This window comes from Sciurus vulgaris (genome assembly GCF_902686455.1).
Source record: "Sciurus vulgaris genome assembly, chromosome: 11".
Taxonomy (NCBI): domain Eukaryota; kingdom Metazoa; phylum Chordata; class Mammalia; order Rodentia; family Sciuridae; genus Sciurus; species Sciurus vulgaris.
This window is the reverse complement of record NC_136472.1, coordinates 122,592,499-122,613,533: the sequence shown is the minus strand read 5'-3', so window position 1 is coordinate 122,613,533 and position 21,035 is coordinate 122,592,499. Positions and strand designations below refer to the sequence as shown.

Genomic DNA, 21,035 nt, shown 5'->3' with positions numbered 1-21,035 from the left:
TTCTTTTCCCTCTACCTATTTTTTAAGGACTGTGTTATATGCATACCTCAGCCTTCATTTGCATCACATTAAAGTAAAACATTTTAAATTTCTTCACAGCAGAAGTAAATCTGACAGACTTTATGAAGCTATTATACCTGCAGGTATTTTATACTTTTAAAATACATTCTTGTCAAGCCATCTTAATTATATTATTATATGTACTTTTGAACTTGTATCCTCTATTCTATGATATATTACACTTTTGACAGAGACGTCCTAAAAAGCTACAATTTATACCCAAGTTAGTTGGCTGAACAAAGATGTATCAGTTATGGATTCTGGGGGGATCTGTTAATTTACACACCAGAATGTGTAACCACTGTAGGAACAGGCTACTTTAATTTTCCATCTGGGTGATTATGGAAAGAGGATGTGACCTCTGGTGTACTTAACAACTTGATACCAGCTGATGAGTACTGGCCCTCACATGGGTGTCTGGGAGGCCGCCATGGAACCCGGCTAACTTTTAAACAACTACAGTTGTTGTTCAGGTATTATTCAGCACACCAAGAAAATGGAGAGTAGACCAGTGTCAAATTGACTTTCTCATTCATATTCAGTACCATTCTGGAAGCACTGAGCAAGAAAGTGCCCACACACAGAGAGATAGAAACCAGGCTAGGCCAGGGTGGGATGAAGAGGAGGGAGACAGAGAAAGAATCCCGAACACTAAAAAAACTTTTCTTAAAGGTATCAAGATCTGAATACCTTAGAGCAGGTGTTTGATGTTGCTCTTCTCTGCATACAATGCAAAGTTGGGGAACTGTGGTCTGGGCCACCCAATCAAATAGGGGAATTCCCTGAATGACTCCAGAGCATGCTCTTTGATAGAGGGTGTTCCGTGGAGATGGGCAATATAGGGTTCTTTGTCCACTCATGTCTCCAGTGTCCAGGTCCTTGATGAGACCATGTGCAGTGAAGGCAGATCTAGTTTCCATTCTAGGCACACAGGCCTCTCTTGATTATGTGCTCATTTATAAATGGTGTGACAAGGGAATTGCCTGATTTGTTCATTCTTCCTTCCTGATACATGGCCTGAACCAAGGCATGGAGCAGACAGAAGATGCTTAGCATGCCCCGAGTGACATACACACAGCTGTTTGAGGGATGAGTTACTCCTGAAGAATCCATTTGGACTGTTTTAGGCATCACTTGCTTCTTTTATCAAAGGGGCTCCATGGATGCTCCTGATTTTTGCGTCTTGCTCCAGAGCCCACTCCAGACCAATTACCAGGGCCTGGGAAGGCCTACTCATCTGGAGATAGGATCCATGCAGCTTAAGGCCAAGTGGAACAGTTTTGGCTCAATCTGTCTCTGAGATGTGGTGGGGGGATTAATCCCCATTGCCTGAATAGAGAACACACTTCCCAGTTCCCACCACAGGGATGATATGGCCTGTACAGCACCATGCCTGCCAACCCCCCTTTGTTCCCTGCAGAGCTTCACATTTTGTGGGCAGCAAGCCAACGCCTCAAACGAGCATCTACTTTGGAGGTGGGTGGTGGCCAAGGATGTGTGCCAGCATGTGCTCTGGGCTCTCCTCCTTCGTCACAGCAGGAGGTGAACTGCCTCAAGGCCTCCTGGAATTCCTGCTCATATGCTTGCTGCTACCTTCCTGGATGATCTGTGCAAATAGATGGGGACTGTGAGCAGAATTGGAAGAGAGGTCAGAGGGAGCATCTGTCCATCCAATTTGGGGCCTGCCAAGCCTGGCAGCTGAAGGGCATGGTGAAGCCAGGAGAGCCTGCTATTGGGTCGGTGGCATGGGCTGGCCAGGAAGCTGCATTCTACCAAGTCATTTGCCTCTTACAGTGTGCCCTGTGATTTATCCCCAGGGGTTATCTCTGCTTGCATCTCTAAGGACCAGGGGTGGAAGCCTCATGGAAAGCTTTCCAGCTGCAGTTTAGGATTTTGGTTCTGCCCCAGGCATGTTGAGGGTATTGATCCATTTGACAGGATGAACCCTCTAGCTGCCTTCCGTATGGAAAACCAGTCTGGCTCAGGTGCCACCTTTGATAATTAGAGTCTCAGCAGTAGTCAGCTATCTTCTGGATCAACTGTCAAGTGGGTGTTGCAAGCTGCTTCAGTATCTCAAGAAGGGTGTTCAGTGTTGGTCATACTGCTACAGAAGGGAGGAGGAGAAGAGTAGTAGAATATGAGGCTGAGGCAGAGAGAATGTACGCTGTCGCTTTGGACCATGGTCAGGAGCCCTGCTCTGGGACGTAGACACCTGTGCCACCCACTATCCCACTCTCCTTCTAATTAATCATGTGTCCTTAGCCCTGGTTTTAAAGGAGTTACCAGTCTTCCCATGGACCCAGTGAGCTTTCTGAAAGATCAGGGACCATTTAGGGACATTTGGAATGGATTTCAGCAAGGATGTGCATGAGACTGTTCGAAAGGTCACTTAAGACTGGTGCAACAGAATAAATAAAATAACGGACCTGTTATAAGGCCTAGTGAACTCTATGTCTTTGGGACTGATCATCACCTTGGAAGCCAGAGAAAGGTACAGGGATGAACTTGCCTTTGAACAGAAGGCTTTTTGCTTAGCAATCCAATGTAAAGATGATTCATTGAGCACCATTCTTTGCAAGGGACTTACAGTAAGGACTCAGTGTGACACAGGCCCTGCTTTCAAGGACTTTATAATCCTAGTTGGGAGTGGGGCAAGGAAGGGGATAGATGAGCCAGACATCAGAATGAGTGTTCCATGGGGATGCTTAGTGCTGAGTCTGGATGTTGGGAGTGAGTTGACCTGAGCAGGGCCCATTTGGACAATTTGGGGAACCCATTATCAAATATGCATATCTCTACAATTAGTAAAGACAACAATGTCTTACTTTGGTTCTTCACAGAAATAGACTCCATAAGTCCAGTGCCAGTGATTCATGTGGGAGGTGATCCCTGGAAACACTGCAGGAGACTGAGGAGGAAGAAAGGGAAGAAGGCAACCAGTAAAATGTTCATTACTGGCAAGTCACCACAGTGGCAGCCAGGCTTCATTCTACACAGAATAGACCCCAGAATCATTCCAAACAAGGGATAAAGAAATGGAGTGTTTATCTATCATCCCCACCTATCATTGGCTGGGAGCCACTTCTCAGGCATTAATTCCCAAGGCTACTACTTTGTCCTGCTAGAAAAAGAAGGTACAGGGTCACCCATATTCATCATAAGCAAATTTCCAGATGTAGCTACAATAGATGAATGTTTACATATCATCCCATTGGTATGTTGAAATCTACCCCTCAAGGTGGTGGTATTAGGTAGCAGCAAGGATTTAAAGGTGAGTAGGTCATGAAGGTGGAGCCCTTCTGAATGGGATTAATGACCTTGTAGAAGAAACCTCTTGCAGCTCCCTCCCAGTTCCACCATGCAAGGACACGTGAGTAGAGAGGAGGAAGTAGACCCTCATGAGACACTGAATCTGCCTTGATTTTGAACATCCCAGCTTCCAGAGCTGTGAGAATATATTTCTGTTATTTATAAGCCCCTCAATATGTGTCATTCCATTTTAGCAGCCCATGGCCTGAGACAGTGGAGTTGAACCCTGCTCTGACTGTGGCCAGGCACCAATGGCATCAAAGACAATTGGTGATCAAACATACACAGGATACATATGTGTAGAACTTCCACTGTGCACTCTACCTTATCAAACTTTACCTAACCAACCTATATGAAAGGCTGAGAAGGTACCAGCTCAGGAGCCATCAAGAATAGTGGCAAAGATTTATTAGATACTAATCCCGCCCTGACACAGTCACTACAGAGAGAAGGTGATGAATCAGAGTCATTCTCTTTCTCATGACTGTGAGCCTCCTTTTGTCTCCACCTAGGCCAATGTCACCCATCCTCAAAACTCCACCGACCCCACCTTCTACTGAAGCTGCCTTCAAGCCATGCTGGTGAGCTCCATGCTGGTGAGCTCAATGCTGGTGAGTTGCATCGACCTGCAGGGCCCTATAATCCCCCTTTCTCATGCTCTGTACTCACCCAGGCCTCCTTGCTTCACTCTCTGTTGCATATTTCTCCAGTTGGAGCTTTGCCATCTTGCTAACAAGAAGGTTTTCAATTCTCCCCCATCTTCTGTATGCCTAGTATGCAGTAGTACGTGCTTAATGTTCATCTGATTGATTTATTCAAAGTAGTCCAATATAAGATTCTCTTGATGAGAGACTGGTTATGCTCATCCACCCCACCCCCAGCCTTCTCTGAGAGCTGTATTACTTAGGTCTTTCCATAATGAGAAGAGAAAGAGAAGTGGCCGGGTCTGGGAGCTGTCCGACCAATCAATGAATGGTCAAGTTTATATTGAATACCTATTGCATATCTAGCTCGGGGATACAGATATGTAAGACTTGTGTGGCATCCTTGGGGAATCCATAGTTTTATTGCAGAACTAAACTAAAACCTAAAAATCAATTACCTTAGAAGTAATACTGGACTGAGAGGCAGTAAAAAATAGTGGTTAAAGGCTCATAAAAAAAGACAGAGAGTCTGAGTTCAGATTCTGGCCAAGTTACTTACATCCTAGCTGAACATGGGTTTAAATAATTACCTAAGATGGGCTGAGCCTCCGTTTCCCCCACCTGGAAATACTAACAGCACATCCTGGTGAGGTTACTCTGAGAGCAGAAAGAGGTATTGTGTATAAACCGCATGGCACTCAGCAGTCACTCTATGAAATGTTTTAATGTCATAATGTAATATTATTATTATCTATTATCTAATTCAAGCCATTGTTGGCTAGAAGTGCTGTAGAAGTTTGGGGACATGAATAAGCAGGCAAATCTGAGTTGGTCACTGTGGGTGTCAGGTTGGTCCTGGAAAAAATTTTATCAGGGAAAGAGTGGTCCAGGCTGAAGAACAACTGCATGGGCAGCTTGGTGGCTAATGCTTGCAGGGTGCAGCTCACTGAATCACCTGGACATGGGAATTCAGGTTTAGTGGAAAGAGAGTCAGAAACTGAGATCCTGAGGTCCTGGCATGGCTGACAAGGAATGACTCAATTTCCCTTGGGAAAAGAGTTTTGGCACTTAGGCATGGAATAATATGACAATGGTAAGCATTTGGGAAGATAAATCTTATCAGGTTCCAGGCTAGATCCAAGTGCAAGGACCTGCAAAGGAGAAGACCACACAGGCTGTGGAGCTGGAACTCCTCTGCCTGTCCAGGACAGGTGGAAAGGGAAGTCATATCTCCTTGTGAGACACAAACCACTGTCCTCTCATTCTCTTTCTTCTTAATTCTGGGCAGTCTTTGACTTCTTCATAGCATTTAGACAAGAAAACCCAGCCCACCTCCTTCCCTCCATTGCTCTCCTAGGATCCCAGTCCTGTTACACAATGGAAGCACGCATATTTCTCTTTCTTCTCTTCTTGTACTCCAAAGACAGGCTGACATTGGTAAATCACTGTAGCAAGCTTTAAATGATGTATGAAATGAAAAATCTCTTCTCTGTGTATTGGGAGCCTCCTGCCTAGCCATGGGCTGTCTCTGCTGGGCTGGCTACTGTATTATTCAGCTCCAAGGAGGCAGCTGGAAACTCCATGGAGGTGAGAATCTTGGGATCACAAAGAAAAACAAAGTTAAAAATTTTTTAAAAAGGAGAAAAATAAAGAAAAAATATCTACTGAAACAGACAAGTCTCTCTCTGGCTCTTGTCTTTTTTTTTTTTTTTTTTTTAATTTCTAGTGAAATGTTTTAGAAAGGAAAACTTTTTCAGTTCTTCTGCGTGCATTTTTTTTTCCCACGCAAGTTCATGTTCTCATTAATTTCTTTATTCACAACAAAAACTTTGCCAAACTCTTCAGGGTCTTCTACAGTTGGGAGTATTTCTGAACACTTCTCAATGACCCTCTTTAGTTTGGCCTCCTTGTGGGCAATTTGGAATGTCCACTGTGGTCAAGGTCTGCAGGACATTGGTGATGTGTCAGCCTACATCAGCTCCCCACCCCAGGGAACCTTGCCGTGGGGTCCTGCAGGGTACACAGGCACCAGTGCTTGTTGAGAAGATAACCTGGGTCCGCTTTAAGAAGCCCATCAGACCTATACCTCAGTATCTGCTGATCGCAGACTAAACACATCAATGACCCACTCTGCAAACACTGTCGGTACAGAAAGCAGCAGGCAGCCTCGACTCAGAGCAGCCGCCTCTTGCACATCAGACTGAGCTACAAATAGACTGAGAGCCTTCTTAGTCTGCAGGGAGGGCAAGCTTGATCAATTTGCTTTTAGCCGATGAAATAATCATTGACGTTTAGGCGGACTTCTAATCTTGGCTCAGAGGAGTCAAGAGGCATTTTAGCTACAGATGGTAAATGGGTTCATTCGGGGATATATTTAGCAATGTGGCCTGGGGGCAGAAGGGAAAGAGGCCTTGGAATCCAGGAAACCGGCAGGACCTGGAGCTGCTTTAGTGCATGGAGTCACGTCATGTAATTCCCGGAACCTTATCTCAGGTGTGCGTCACGGGTTTGTTCATACGCATGCACAGGGAAGGGCAGGAAGGGGCTTTATGCTGAGGTGTGGAATCATAAACACAATGTGCACACTCCCTGTGCCTGAATAGGAAAGTGAGTAAAAGAATGTAGGTGACCAGCTTGGGAAGGACAGTGTGGTTGGTACATGCAGTGATGGAGAAAAAGAGTTCAGTGGGTCCACCATACCTGGATTTGAATCCCAGGCTTATGGTTTAGATGTGGAAGTGGAGTCTCTCTCTGCTTCCTGATGATGTAAGCTGCTTCCTTGTGCCACACTCTTCAGCCATGATGTTCTGCCTCACCACGAGGCCGAGGAATAGAGCTGGCCTTCTGTGGACTAGGACCTCTGAAACTGTGAGCCCTCAAATAAACTTCTCCTCTACAGTTGTTCTGGTCGGATCCTTCAGTTACCAGTGAAATAGCTGACTAAAACACTCAACTCCATGAGTTTCAATGGCCTGCACTCGAGGCAATTTATTTCTGCTCTTTCTCCTCAGCTTCCTCCTCTGTAAATCAAGGAAAATTCTATACCAAATCCTTCAACATATGAGAAGGGACAAAAACGTGTAAAGCATACTGCAATTCAGTGTTGGTTACTATGTCTTATAGAAGATGCGGCAAGTTGATACCTAAGTCAGAGTGAAGTATGTAGAGATAGTCTGCTCAAGACCACATCACACATAGTCAGGTCCAGTCTCATGTTTGCTTCTAAAAGGAAAGGAGCAATTTACCTTCCCAGGCAGTAATAATTATAGAACTCAGTGGATGCCCTCTCAGTGGATGCCCTCACCTCCAGTTGTGTGGTAATCACATGTCACTGTGGCCAGGCAGACCATAACTGCTTCTGGCCTACTTTTTTTCAGATTACACAGAAGAAAGGGGAGAGAAAATGCACCATTACTAGCATTCTTAGGATCATGTTGGAAGCCACTATCCCTTATGCAGGAGATAGAGATCCTGGGATGGAGTGAGAGACTGGGTTTGAACAAGTGCCTTTCTAGGACTCAGTTTCTTCATCTGTTAAATGGAATAATAACCCCACTTTCTAGACTTTACTTCATATGAAAAATTGATCAGGTAAATGTTTTTATATTCTAGAATAAGTCCTAACTTTGTAACATGTATTGTCTGGTCAGACCTTCTCTTCAACCAAGTCAACTTCAGTCAGAAAGCCCAGAGAGGGGAAAGAAAGAGCATCCACTTTACCACCTATATCATCTGAACCAACCTGGCTGTCAGTGGGTTAACAATGTGCATCCAGGTTACAGGGTGCCTGAAGAACTTGCTCTTGGACCCCTGGTTCCAGGAAAACTTTGCAGCCTCCCTTTTTTATGTGAGCTTTGGCAAGGAGAGAGGCAGGGTAGAGGAACAATAGCCACTTGGGGTTTCCCAGAAGCCAATAAATCCAACTTCACAAGACTTCGCTACTTCATTTGTCTTCCTCTCCTCTTTCTGCACTACTATGCACATCCAACTTGCATGCACACATACCTGCACATGCATACATGGGACACACACACACACATTCTTCTGGAACCCTGACTTGGGCCTCACTATCTTTTCCAGGAAGAGGAGGCTGGGATCCCTGCAAACAACAGCAGCTGAGCAGTCTTCTGTCTTTCCCCCAGGTAGCAGGTTCCAAACCAGCAGCCCAGGTGCTGCAGAAACACCTCCATACTTTGTTCCACACCTCCACATAGGGAAAGAAGGAGATGAGGCCGCAGCAGCCAGCCATCAGCAAAAGCTGTTGACAGCTTTTCAGATGGGTGGGAGAGAACGGGAAGGGGAGGGCTGGTCCCTAACCATCACACTTCCTAAGCCTTGAATTAACGCCTTGTCACTCACAGCTCAGATCTCCCAGTGCTGGCTGTCATGGCCGTGGAGCAGGTGTGATGCTCGGGCTCTCCGCGGTCAGAGAGCCACGACAAGCAACTGCCAGCAAAGCCCCCACTCTCTCTGCTTCTTGACTGCCTGGCAGTGCAGATGGACAGCACCTCAAGGGTCTACACTGCCAAATGTATCACTCTCTGGCAGACTGGTCTCTCTGTACCTGTTCTGTCTCTCAGAATCATAGAATGTCAGAACTGGAAGGGAACTTCAGTGTTATTGAAGGAATGAGACCCAAATGGAGTATTGGTGGGAGTGGCCCATAGTAGCTAGGAAAGCCAGATGTCCTGTCTCCTGGTGCAGGGCTCCCTCTGTGACCTCCCCATGGAAAGCATTGAACCTTTTTTTGTTCAGGGCTGCTTACTGCCAAGAAGGGACAGAGTCCCTTCCCAAGCCTGCTGTTCATGTGCCCATGCATGTTAAACTAGCACACTGGGTATCCGCTCAGATGGGTTCTGATTTACCCAGTGGAAGAAAAGAAGTTCCCGAGAGGAATGGAGTTTTTGTCAATACCCACAGCAGAGGGTTGGCTTGATTTCCAGTAAGAGTCAGTGAAGCTGGGAAAATTACTCATTACAATTTTATTGATATTCACTTCACTCTGCAAATGACGTGGGATGGTTCTGACAGGATGTCTTAATGGGACTGGCTGAGAATCCATTTGGGTGGATGTGGGTTAATGGGGCTGAAGAGTAAAAAGGGCTCAACAGCATCAGCCCCATTACCCAAGCATCTTCTCTGTCGTCTAAAGCAAACAACATGTGAAGAGTGCCCAGCATGATGCAGGCGGCAGAGCTGCCACTCACAACCTTCACAGGTGTCTTTTCTGTTCCCTCCCTCTGTCACCTCTATAGCTTTGAACCTCTTCACTTGGTGATGGCTTCATATATCAGGGTTACTCACTGACAAGAAGAGCAGGAGCTGGAGAGGCCCCTTTCCAAGTCACATGCCCATGAGCTGCACCCATGTGCAGGAAACTAGTCTGATACTAAAGGTTTAGAAACAGACACTAAAGCTCATCATCTACTGGGAGATGTCTTATCACCTGGTACAGTCCAGACATCTGGGGCAGCCTGTTGAATGGACATGCCCTGAGCGCTGGCTCCAGAGAAACAGTCCACAGGCACAGTCCACATATTAACTGGATGACTGCACAGTTAATATGGATTTTCTTGACTGACAGACAAGACTCCAACATCCAAGCACACATTTCAGTAACTGTGATTTGCAAAGGGTTCTCCCATACATGGTTCCATTTGAGTCTCATTGATATCCTGAGAAGTAGAGTCCGAGACATTTTTGTGAATGCCCTGTATTGATTAGATGACAGTTTGGGTCCATGCCCTGTGCTTCTTTTGCAAACTACACCTCTCAAAATTCCTTGCCAACTGGCTTTTGTGCAGGTTCAACCAATGGTAGGCACCATTAGGGGTTACAGGGAAGAGGACTGAGGAGGTATGTTGGGGTACCCAGTTTATCCTCTGCATCTACTCTGGGTGGCCTCTAAGAGAGTAATCATGTCTGTCAGGTGGTCCCAGTTCCCACGGGGCAGTTTTTGCTCCTGGAGTTCAGGAAATGCCACTTCCTTTCTTTGTGCCTCTAGCTCCCAACAGGCTGCTCCCTATTGCTAACCTCTCCCCTGATTCACTCTCCCTATTAGACTACCTGCATGGCTCTGTATTCCTGACTGTAACCTCAGTGGTACATTCCCAGAAATGATAAACCCAAGTCTCAAAGGAGGTGAATTGATTTGCCCAGAGAAATGTAACTACTGAGTAAAGTACTGTGTTCAAAGAACAAAACCAAGTTTTCAAACTTCCAAAACTCTGCCCTTATTGCTACTCATGTAAGAGCACCGAAAAAGACTGTCTCAATTAATGTAGATTTAGGAAACCCAGGGAGAAAACCACAGGCACAGAGCAGGGGAGCATGGAAGAAGAATTCATTTGCCATTGGAAGCACAATGGAGTCTTTGCAGAAGAGGTGGCATTCAAGACAGGTGGGAGGTGAATATACCAACATTAGAGTAAAGGAGGTAGCATTGTTTAAACCACAGAGAAGGATGAAGTGTAGGACCATTCAACTTCAGAATGTCCTCAGATGCTATCCTGCGTTTGTATGTCTGCCTCCCTCCTCCTGGCTTCCAAGATTTGCATCCTCTTTCCCTTGGACTATGTCAGTAACCTCCTTACTGGCCTGCCCGTCCATTCTCCACCCCAATGTTAGGAGTCCCTAAAGTACATATCCCACCAACCCATCCTCCTGCCTTTGACAATTCCCCAGGGCCTAAAGGGCCATCCCAGTTCCTGGACCCTGAATCCTAAGGCCCTGACAATCTGGCTCCTCTGTCATCACTCAGCCTTCGGCCTGGCCATATCCGGACAACTGCTAAGCCTCGAGTAGGTCATGCACTTCTTTGCTCATGCTCTTCCCCCTGCCTGGAACATCCTTCCTCCTTTCCTCATTCAGCAAATTCCTTCCCATCATCTCTTAAATCATATCTGTTCTGTAACTTTTCAAGGCACCTTTGAAACAAATAGAGGCACCATTCTCTGTGCTCCCAGACCCATTGCCCATCCTTCTATTGAATTTTATCAGATTATCCTATCATTATGCATCACACATTAGTTTGGACACTCTAGGAGTTGCCAGTTTGGTGAGCAATAACTAGTCTCTTGTATTCTTGGCACCAAGCACCAGGCAACTGGTAAATGTATGATGTTTTGAAATGAATCCCAATGACATCTGCCTCCTCATCTCCTGCCTCTCCTTGATCCCTTTCCTGAAATCCCTCTACTTAAACTATCATTCAGAAATGCCTGTCGCCTTTCATTCTGTGCTGGGCTTTTTCAGAAGTGTCTGTACAGCTGGATGATAAGAATGATAGGAATGCAAAATAACAAGGGGTACGAGCATGGCCTTATTTTAGGTTGTGTTTCTCACACAACAATACATTGTCAGAGTTAGTATAGCTATTAAGATAAAGAATAGCAGGGAAGAACCGAATTAGAAAGGAATTCCAAGAGAAAAGATCTATATTCTATTGAGATCTGTAGAGAAAGTAAGACAGACATAGACAGAGGTGGCCAACAGAAACAGCAAGACTCAGGTGAAGTTTGATGCTGTAACAAGCAATCTCAACTTCTGTCACCTCTTGGTTCATCGTCTTTTGTCTTCTCCAACTTGGTTCCTTTGAATGTCACTTTCTCTTTCCAGGAGCTAGACTCCCCCTTGGGGAAAATTATCTTTCCACATCTATGTTTCTTCTCTGAATTTAGTTAGTTTACTCTTTAATGACTATTAGATTTATATGTTTTAGTCAACATTCCATGTCTTTTCCATGTGTGCATATGTGTGATTTCTCCCATTTGATTATTAATGAACTCCTCAAGATCAGATGCCCTGGGGGGGGGTCATCCTTTCCCTCTCTTCCTCTTGGCATGGCTCCCTCCTATCCTTTGGGACTGCTGTCCAGTGTCCAGCCCAATACCTCTTCATCTTCAGAAAGGCTTATATAGCACCATGGTTAAAATGGAGCTGAGCACGGTGGCACACACCCATACCCTCAGCTACTTGAGAGTCCGACACAGGAAGATTGTAAGTCCAAGAACAACCTGTACAATTTAGTGAGCCCCTTTACCAAAATTTTAAAATGTGTGTGTGTGAGTGTGTGTGTGTGTGTGTGTGTGTGTGTGTGTGTGTGTAGCTTAGTGGTAGAGTGCTTACCTAGCATATGCAAGATCCTGGATTCCATCCCCAGTACTGAAAAAAAAAAAGTGTAAACTGGAACCAGATTGCCTGGGTTCTAATCCAGCTCCACTAAGTGTGACTCTATAACCTTGAGTAAGTCACCATATCTCAGTTATCCTAGTCAGTGAAAATGGAAATAATGATGGCAACTCCTTAGTGAGCCTATGATGAGGATTAAGTGAGCTAATATAAATAAAGTACTGAAAACAATACCTGGCACAGAATAATGAGCAATATTAAATATTTGCAATTATTATGATGATTATTTTTCACCTACAGACAGTCAGTATTCCTCTCCCCTTCAATTTCCAGGACCAGGGACAGAACTCCTGTTTCTATGATGTGTTAGAAAATCTCCTTTATAAGACTCTGTCTACAAAGGAAGCTTAGCAATGAGCTACTGTCATCCTTGCAGAACTTCTTTAGGAGGGTGTTTATGCTTCCACAGCTTGTCAGGTCAATTTGAAGGAAATCAGAAGCCCCTCATGTAGCTTGGGTCCTCCTTCAGTGACTGACACCTCATTCTCAGGGGCCCAGCCAGTAGCTGTGTGGCAGCCTTGTTTAAACTATGCTTGCCTCCATAAGTATTCTTTCCCCAGGAAAAACCACAGTCCCTTCTAGCAGCCAGACATCTAGCTAAACAATGTCCTGCCATTCCAGCCATAAATAGAACTGAGATGGCAGTGAGGACCATCTTTCCCTTGGTGTCATTTTGCTGAAGATCCTGCCTGTCAGTGTCTCTATGCAGAGCTGTTTGCACATCCTCCAACACAACCAGGCCTGTCCTCACTCTTCCTTCTCAGATTCTTAGAGCCCAAGCAGAAAACAACACACACACACACACACACACACACACACACACCCCACACACATATGCACACAGTCAGTGTTCCCGGCTTCTTACAAGATCAAAGCCAAAATATGAGTCTGCCTTATGGATGACAGATGAAGACTCATATTGGATGTGTGTGTGTGTGTGTGTGTGTGTGTGTGTGTGTGTGTATACGTATGTGTGAGAGAGATTGCTGACCTCTTAGGAGGTCGGAAGAGAATTAATCTCCTTCACCAACGACAAAGAGCACCCAGTGGCAAGCTGTGTGCACCTTGCTTTGTCATCCTATCCTTTCTACCCCTCCCCCACACCCACTTCTCAGCATTTATGATGGATCTGTAGTGTATTAAGAGAGAAGACACATTTGGCAGTGCTAATGTCTGCTATTTAGGTCCTATTGCTTCATCGAACCTGGCCTCTTATAATCAGAGACTGGAGCTGCCGTTGACAGGATGGGTGTTGTCCTTCAAGGTTAATGAGAGGAAAGCTCCTCTGGGTGAATCTAGCCTATGTGTGTGTATTTCTCTGCCACGACATGTGAGCTGAGATGGACCCAATTGCTTCCCAGCAGGAGCCCACAGCCGTATTTCTCTGGCTTTCACACATGAGGCTACTGGCTTGTGTGGCTGGGGTGGTTTGTGTGGTAAGTGGAGCCCTGGCTGGTATCCAATGTGTTAGAGTTGTGTGTCTATTGTTTTTTTTTTTATCTTCAGTATGAGCACTGCACCCTTTTACTCTTTGGGGTATTGATGCAGGTTAATATTTTCGGAGGTATGTGTGTGAGGGGCAGAGAGGGCATTCTTGAAGTCCCTCTGGAAGCCTCCCACAGTCTACACTCCCTTCCTGTTTTTGTCCTAGTCATATGCCAGGCAGCTGGAGGGCCCAGCCTCATCCTGCAGCCCGAGACTATCCTCCCACATACACCTCTGCCTCCCTTGGAATCAGGCAAGGAACTAGGATAGAAACCTGTCAACTCTGCTTCTTAAGAGACATGACCATCCAGAAAGTGCCTGTCTCAGGTCAAATTCCCAAAGGCAAACCCTGAGCAAGGATTCCTGGAAGAAACAGGAAGGAGAAAGGGAAGCAGAATAGAGACAAGGAAGAAGCCAAGCAAGAGTGTGATTTAAAATGGTACCCCATTCTTAGCTTGATCCTTCAGGTAAGCTCTGGAATGCAAATTACACTCTGGAGTTTATCTGGCTCTCAATAAACACTCATCCTTCCATGCTAGTCATTGGCTAAATAAACTCAAGCAGTTCCCATTCTGTGCAAGTCAAGGCCTAAGTAAAGCTGCTCATGGGGCCACTGGGCAATAGCTTAGAGTCCCAGGTGGGCCATTAGAAGCAGAACAGAGGATGAGGCAGGAGGTGACACCAGGTCCAATGGAAGAGATGCACAGGGTCGGGTGGAGCACCAAAGGTGTCCCCACTACCCAATGGCCCACAGAAATTCAGGTCCCTAAGTATAATTGAATGGTGCCAATCTGTATACCACGAAGTCACTGTGAGAACAAAAGGCCATCCCAAAGGCAAATGATCCACCACCCTGTTGTTGCACGTAAATGTTGGCTCCCTTCTTTTCCATATACCTGTCAGCTTCTCTGCCTCACAGACAGTTCCACTGAGTTAAAAACCTGAATTCTCATGCTATGAAAGTGGGAGAAAATCAAAATATGAATTGGTATCCCCCCTCACCATTTTATAAAAATAGAATATAGATGCATTGTATGTAAGTGAATATGTATCTATTCATTTAGAAAAATAGTGTCAGAAAATATTCGACAAGCTAGTAGTGATTATCTCTGGGTATTGGGATTATGAATGATTTTTCACTTTACTGAATTTTCTACCATGAGCAAATGTTATTTTTATGTTGAAAGATACTTTAAAACACCAAGGCTTAGAAAGATCAAGCAGTTTAATTAAATACTGTGAGAAAAAATTTAAAGGCCATCTTGTCTTCACTTGTTCCCAATTCCTACATTTACATGCAGAGGAAAGTTGTCAGGTACCTAGATGGTATCTTTGGTTCAAAATTCCTATCCTACTGTTATTTTGCATTTTAACAGAGATCTTGGTTAATAGTATGACTGAAATAAAATTAAATGGGTTTCAGACTATAGAATTTTCATGCACCTCTGCTGTATTAATGTATATTATGACTCTCCTGGAGACAGGAAACCCACAGAGTGCCTGGTTTTGGAATCCTTACCATGGAGCACCTGAGGAATTTTTATCCCAGGAGCCAACTTTGGGAAATACCACCCTTAAGACAAAGAGAACCCTGAATAGCACATGGCATAAGGTATTAAATAAATTCAGTTGAAATTTTTTTGAAAAAGACAAAAGGATAGAGGGGGCCTCTCAGGTGCTCTTTAAGGGGATATTTGGGGAAACAGACATCTTTTGATGACTCTGATTCTCCCTATGTGAGACCTGCAGGGCCCACAAACCCTCTCACCCCTCACAACCTAGACCAAGTCCAGAAAAATTCAGCCCTGTTGGGTTAGCCCAGAGTACATAGAGATGGTGCTGGGAGGGAAGATAGCCCAGGCCACTCCCCACAGGTATGGGCTAATGAAGTCATGTCGTATATTAGTTTTCACCCAAAGGTGGCCAGAGACACTCTGGAGATTGATCCTGAGGACTGGAAAGGCTAGTGGTAGGACTGACCAGAGAACCTGACCCACCTGGCAGTTAGCCCTGACCTTCAACAGCACTATCGCAAATAGTGGGCCTAAGGCTACTCATCACAAAGCAGTTCTGAGATGTAAAATATCAAATTTGGAAGATAAGTTTACAAGATGGGCTGCCCTGAGAGCAGTTTCCCTGAGAGCTTTTTTAACACTGACAAAGTGTCTGAGCTCCTAAGCAGATTGCCCCTAGGATAAAGCCTGCCCCATTATGCCCCAGGCTCTCTCCTGGGGCTTACCAGCACTGTGCCTCAGACTCATCTGTAACATAGGCATTGCCTAGAGACCATGATGAATCTACATCTATGGGAGGATTGTTTTAATGAGGGCTATTGCTAGTTACAAGTGGAGAGGAAGACTGAAATGACTGAAGAGGAGAAATGGGAACTTTTGTGCAATGTTGGTGGAAATATAAAATGGTGTAGTCTTTATAAAACAGCCTGGCTGTTCCTCAAAAAAATTAAACCTTGAATTATCATATGGTCTGGCAATTCTACTTTTGCATATTTACCCCCCAAAATTGAAAGCAGGGATTCCAGTAGATATTTATACACCTGTGTTCATAGCAACATTATTCACAAGAGTTAAAAGGTGGAAGCAACCCAAGTGTCCAGGGATGGATGAATGGATAAACAAATATTTCATATCATGTAATATTATTTGGCTTTGAAAGGAAATCACGACACATGCTCCAGCAGAGGTGAACCTGGAAGGCATTATGCCAGACACTTAACAACGAACACTGTGTGATTGCACTTATTTGAGGTGCCTAGAATAGTCAAATTCAGACACAGAACACAGAAGGGTAGTTGCCAGGGCTGGGGGAAGGGAGATGGGCAGCTCTGTTTAAGAGTACAGGGTTTCACTGGAAGGGTGAAAGAGTTCCAAAGGCAAATGTTGATGCACAAAGGTGTGTATTAATACCACTGACCTGTACAATTAAAAATGATTAAAATGATAAATTTTATGTGGGTATATTTTGACACAATAAAATGTATCAACCCCTGAAAAGAAAAAATAGAATTTTTTAAGTGAAAAATAGAAATGGATGACAAGAATTGAAACCATGAGTTAGGAAGGAGTTTGGTACTAGAAAAAGGTTCACAATCGAGACTGGAAAGCCTTTTTCCTTGAATATTTTAAAAGGAGACATCTGTGAGTCGATTCATGTGCATTTTTTGTTGATGTAGAGGGTTGGTGATTAACCTTGAGATCGGTCACCATGTATTTATTTTCTGCTTCACTATGAGTATCGTTAAGAAAGATTGAGAAATGCATTCTTCACCTCTGAAGTATGAAGTTCCTGTCATATGTTTAGGATGAAATATGGAGAAAAGTTTCCTTTAAGACGGGTCCAGAGATTCTGAAAGGCATTCAAGAAAGTTTCAAGTTTGTGTAAAAATTATTTCGAAAATTATTTTTACAGAATTGTTGCAACTTCATAAAACCATATGCACAGTGACAAAACTTGCCTGGAGCCTAGGTAGATGTGAAGAGCTGTCTTAGACTGGGGAGGCCCTGGGTGGATGTTTCTTGAATTTCAATTTCTTTTGTGGCATCAAATATTTTTTTAATAATAAGAAATATAGACAAAATTGTAAAAATAAGATTTGAAAAACTAACCCCCTGAAAAGCATATTAAGACTGACATCACTTCTTTTACTCATTTAAAAACACAGATATGAGGGTGGGATTACATAGAAGCAGAATGCACAGCTTATTACAAATGAAAACATTCTCCTCCTATTATAAAGAGACTCAAATTAAGTCCACAAGATAACTCTATGAGATAGCAGCTCACAGAATCAATAAAACTCCAGTTTGTTTGGAAAGCTAAGTTGCCTATATGCCAAAATACATATTTTGTAAATTGCTTAATTTACATTTGAAAGGACCAGATCTTAATTCTTCAGGAAACTAAGTGGAAGTATTGAGAGAAATTGAAGGAAACTCATGTGCACGTGCATGTACACACACACACACACACACACACACACACACACTGAAGTGTCTGTTTTCGGTCCTGCAATATACATAGTTTGAAATTGATAGCATTCAGAAAAGGGACTATTTTTCCTATTGAGGCACTGGGTTCAATCCTCAGCACCACATAATTAAATAAAATAAAGATATTATGTCCATCTGTCCATCTATGACTAAAAACAAAAAAATTTTAAAAATAAATAAATAAATAGTAGCAACAGACCAAAAAAAAAAAAAACCCCATTTATGACACACACAAAAAAATCTTGAGCTACATGAAGTCCTTGTTGTCAATAAACTTTTACCGACTCTGGAAGAATAAAACTCTCAGCCCCACCCATGTGCCTGCCTCTGTTCACATATGCACATGGCAGAGGATGCAGAAGGAGCTTGATTTTCTTAGACCTTCTCTCAAGGCCTTTGGTTCAAATCCAGCCAAGGGCAGCATGGCTTCCACTCAGAGCCTTGCAGAACCCAACAAAGAAGAAAGGGCAAGGAGACCAGTGTGCACAGCATGCCATTGCCTGGCTAGGGGATCTTCAGTTCAGTGCCTGGACACCCATGTCTCAGTTTCCCTTTTGAAAATTAGTTTGATGAAGGAACGACATTATTTTGAGCTCAGATGCAGTGTCTTAAATCCGAGTTGGGATTTAAAACTCATAAATTGCTTTCTCTGCTGTAACTTAGTCATGACACTTCCAACTCACATCATATTCAAATGGAGAAAGCTCAGGCTTTGGAGTCACAAAGCTGGGTGACAATTCCTCAAGACTTCTTATCTTAAGACATGAATTCCTGGTTGTGACAAGAAGTGGAAAAATATATATGTACAAATATGTGACGACAGGCACAGAGTAGATTCTCAGGAATGGCCCGTGCTCTTCTTTCTTACCATGCAAATTGGTATGAATAGCATTTTATTAAGCAGATGCATTTAAGAGGGATTCGATGATTTGTCTCAGGCTAGATAGGTAATAAAATAGCAGAGCTGAGATTAAAACCATGATTTTCTGAATCTAACCAAGCCCAGGGGTTGTTCCTCTCATTTTCTCTCCTCCCTTTTCTCTATAATTTCTGAAAAGCTGTGCTTGTGCAGCTTGGAGCAAATGGAAAGCTTGCTGGGATCAGGCAGGGAGGTGGGAGGCAAAGGCCTCTGTGCATGACCCCTGCCAGCACCACCCTTCCCACAGCGAGAGGCCATGGCCTGCCTTACAGCAGCTAGTGAGTCCCTGGCCTGTTTATTGGAGTCACCTGCCCACGTGGACTTTGATGGCCCTGAGGAAGCTCAGAGAAACGATCCAGCTTTATGCTCTCCCATCAAAAATGAGCAAATAAAGAGCTCACCTCCCTGCCAGGATGTCTTAATCACTCTCACTGGGAGCCTGAATCCACAGTTCACATCCTGCAGTCCAGAAAAGAGAGAGAGAGCCACATTGGAGAGATAGGGTGGAAGACCTGAATAAAGGCACCTTAGGTTTGGTCAGAGCTAAGGATGCTGTTCCAGGGTCAAGCAGAGAGGGTGTTCTGGATGTTCTGTCTGAAACATGCTGTGCAGCTCAAGGACTGGGGAAGGTAGTTGACATTTCCCAGAGTGACTCCCATAGCACTCCTTTTCAGTGGTTCTGACGATCACATCCTCTCATTTCAATGTGACTATTTGAGTGTGTAGCACTAAGTGGCATTGCTGAGACAGTTTCCAGGCAGCCATTTAAGGAGATCCCTCCCCTGCATGGACTCAGCCCAAATGCCTGAACAGCCTTTTCAGGGCCAGCAGTTTTTAAGTGATCTTTTGACTTCTGGTTCAGGACTTTTTCCCGTGAACCACCAGTGCTTCATCTAAGGCACTACAGTCCAGTGACCTACGTGCTCACATACCTCAAACATGGCTCTTTCATTCAGTAAGTCGCCTTCAAACACAATATGCACATACACACTGGTAGTCTTGACCTGTGTGTAGCTGGACATTAGCAAAATGATTTGGGATCAAAGCCACCTCTGTGCATAGACCTTCTCTTACTCAACCCTTAGAACTCCCACCAAAGGCAGTCCAAGGCCCTGTCATCTCCCGAGCATGAACAGTCAGACCCATGTGGGCTGACCATCCTAATTATCTCCACTTCCAATAGCTAGAACTGCTCTGCATTTGGCTCCATTGGAGGTAAGCCTTTCCTTTGCAGTCTTTCTGTGACCCGGGGTCTATTCTATCTGCTTGTCTTCTGGTCAGACAGCCCCTTTGGCCTGGCTTTGGACCAAATGAACCAGATGAAGGTTTCTCACAGGCAGAAACTTCCAGGGTCCCAGTCTGTTATTGTCAGCTCCCCTGCAAAGCTGAGGCCCCTTACAGTCTAGATTGCCAGGTGCAACTTTCAACCAGTTGAGTTCTTCCTGTTATTTTAGTGATGAGCATTATTTGAAACACCATCTTCTGAAGTTCCTAGCTAAAGTGTTCCTTGGTTGACAGCAGAGGTGACAACCAAGGGCAACCAAGAAAGTCCATTCACTTTCACCCCTTGGCCTTACTAGTTTCATGATTAGCTCATGGCCACTCTAGAAGGTGTAGGGACCCTGAACCCTGAGCAATGAGATATAGAGGGAAGATTTGGGAACATCCATGAGGTTGGGACTAGATGAGCTTTGTCTCCAACCCACTCCAGACCTCTCCTCTCAATCAAAAGGCCCTCTCCCAAGGAGAGGGCAGGGGGCTGAGGGCAGGCTCTTCAGCTGCACACTGTTCCTGGAGGACCAGTGGCCACATATGCAGAGCATGAGCATATCCTCTCCACTTCTACTTCCTCTTCAGAAAACTGGAGATAAGAAAATCCCACCTGACAGGGAACATGTGCAGCTCAAATGAGATAATGTGGGTGAAATCTCTTTGGAGATTTCAGTGGCTTTGCTGATGGTAGCTGTGGTAACTTTTTTGCTGTTTGACTCCTAACACACCAGGCCCAGCTGTACCGGATTCCAGGGGCCTCACCTTTGACTAAAGGAAGATGTTCCATCTCTACCTGGCAAAAATGGATTGTTTGTGATTGCTGTTCACCTCTTATTTTAGAAAGTGAAATGAATAAAATGTATGCAGGTCATGAACACTAAGGAACCTTTTCATATCAATTTAGGAAGAGTTGTCAGCTTTGATTTATTAAATAGAGCTCTGAGACAGACTGTGGGTGTGTTGTCAGTCTCCTGATAATAGAAGGACCTCATAGCTGGCTGTGCCATGATTGTGCATCTCCAGTAGAGGTATCCATTGGGAAAGTAGCACATGTGTTAAGATGGCCTCACCTCCAGGTGCTGCCCATTTCCCATCAGCCCTCCATCTTTGGTCTCTTTCCTTCTCACTAGTGCCCACCACTACCACCAC

At 44.5% G+C, this 21,035-nt stretch overlaps 1 protein-coding gene and 1 long non-coding RNA gene across 5 annotated transcripts in view; both read left to right on the top strand.

Moving 5' to 3' along the window:
* KIRREL3 (kirre like nephrin family adhesion molecule 3) overlaps window positions 1-21,035 on the top strand; it is a 571,499-nt gene that overhangs the window by 126,113 nt on the left and 424,351 nt on the right. The gene's annotated exons all lie outside the window — the stretch shown is intronic.
* Window positions 1,144-16,201, top strand: LOC306640765. Its single transcript, XR_013757887.1, has 2 exons — window positions 1,144-9,695; window positions 10,152-16,201. It is a non-coding gene; the product is annotated as an uncharacterized lncRNA (long non-coding RNA).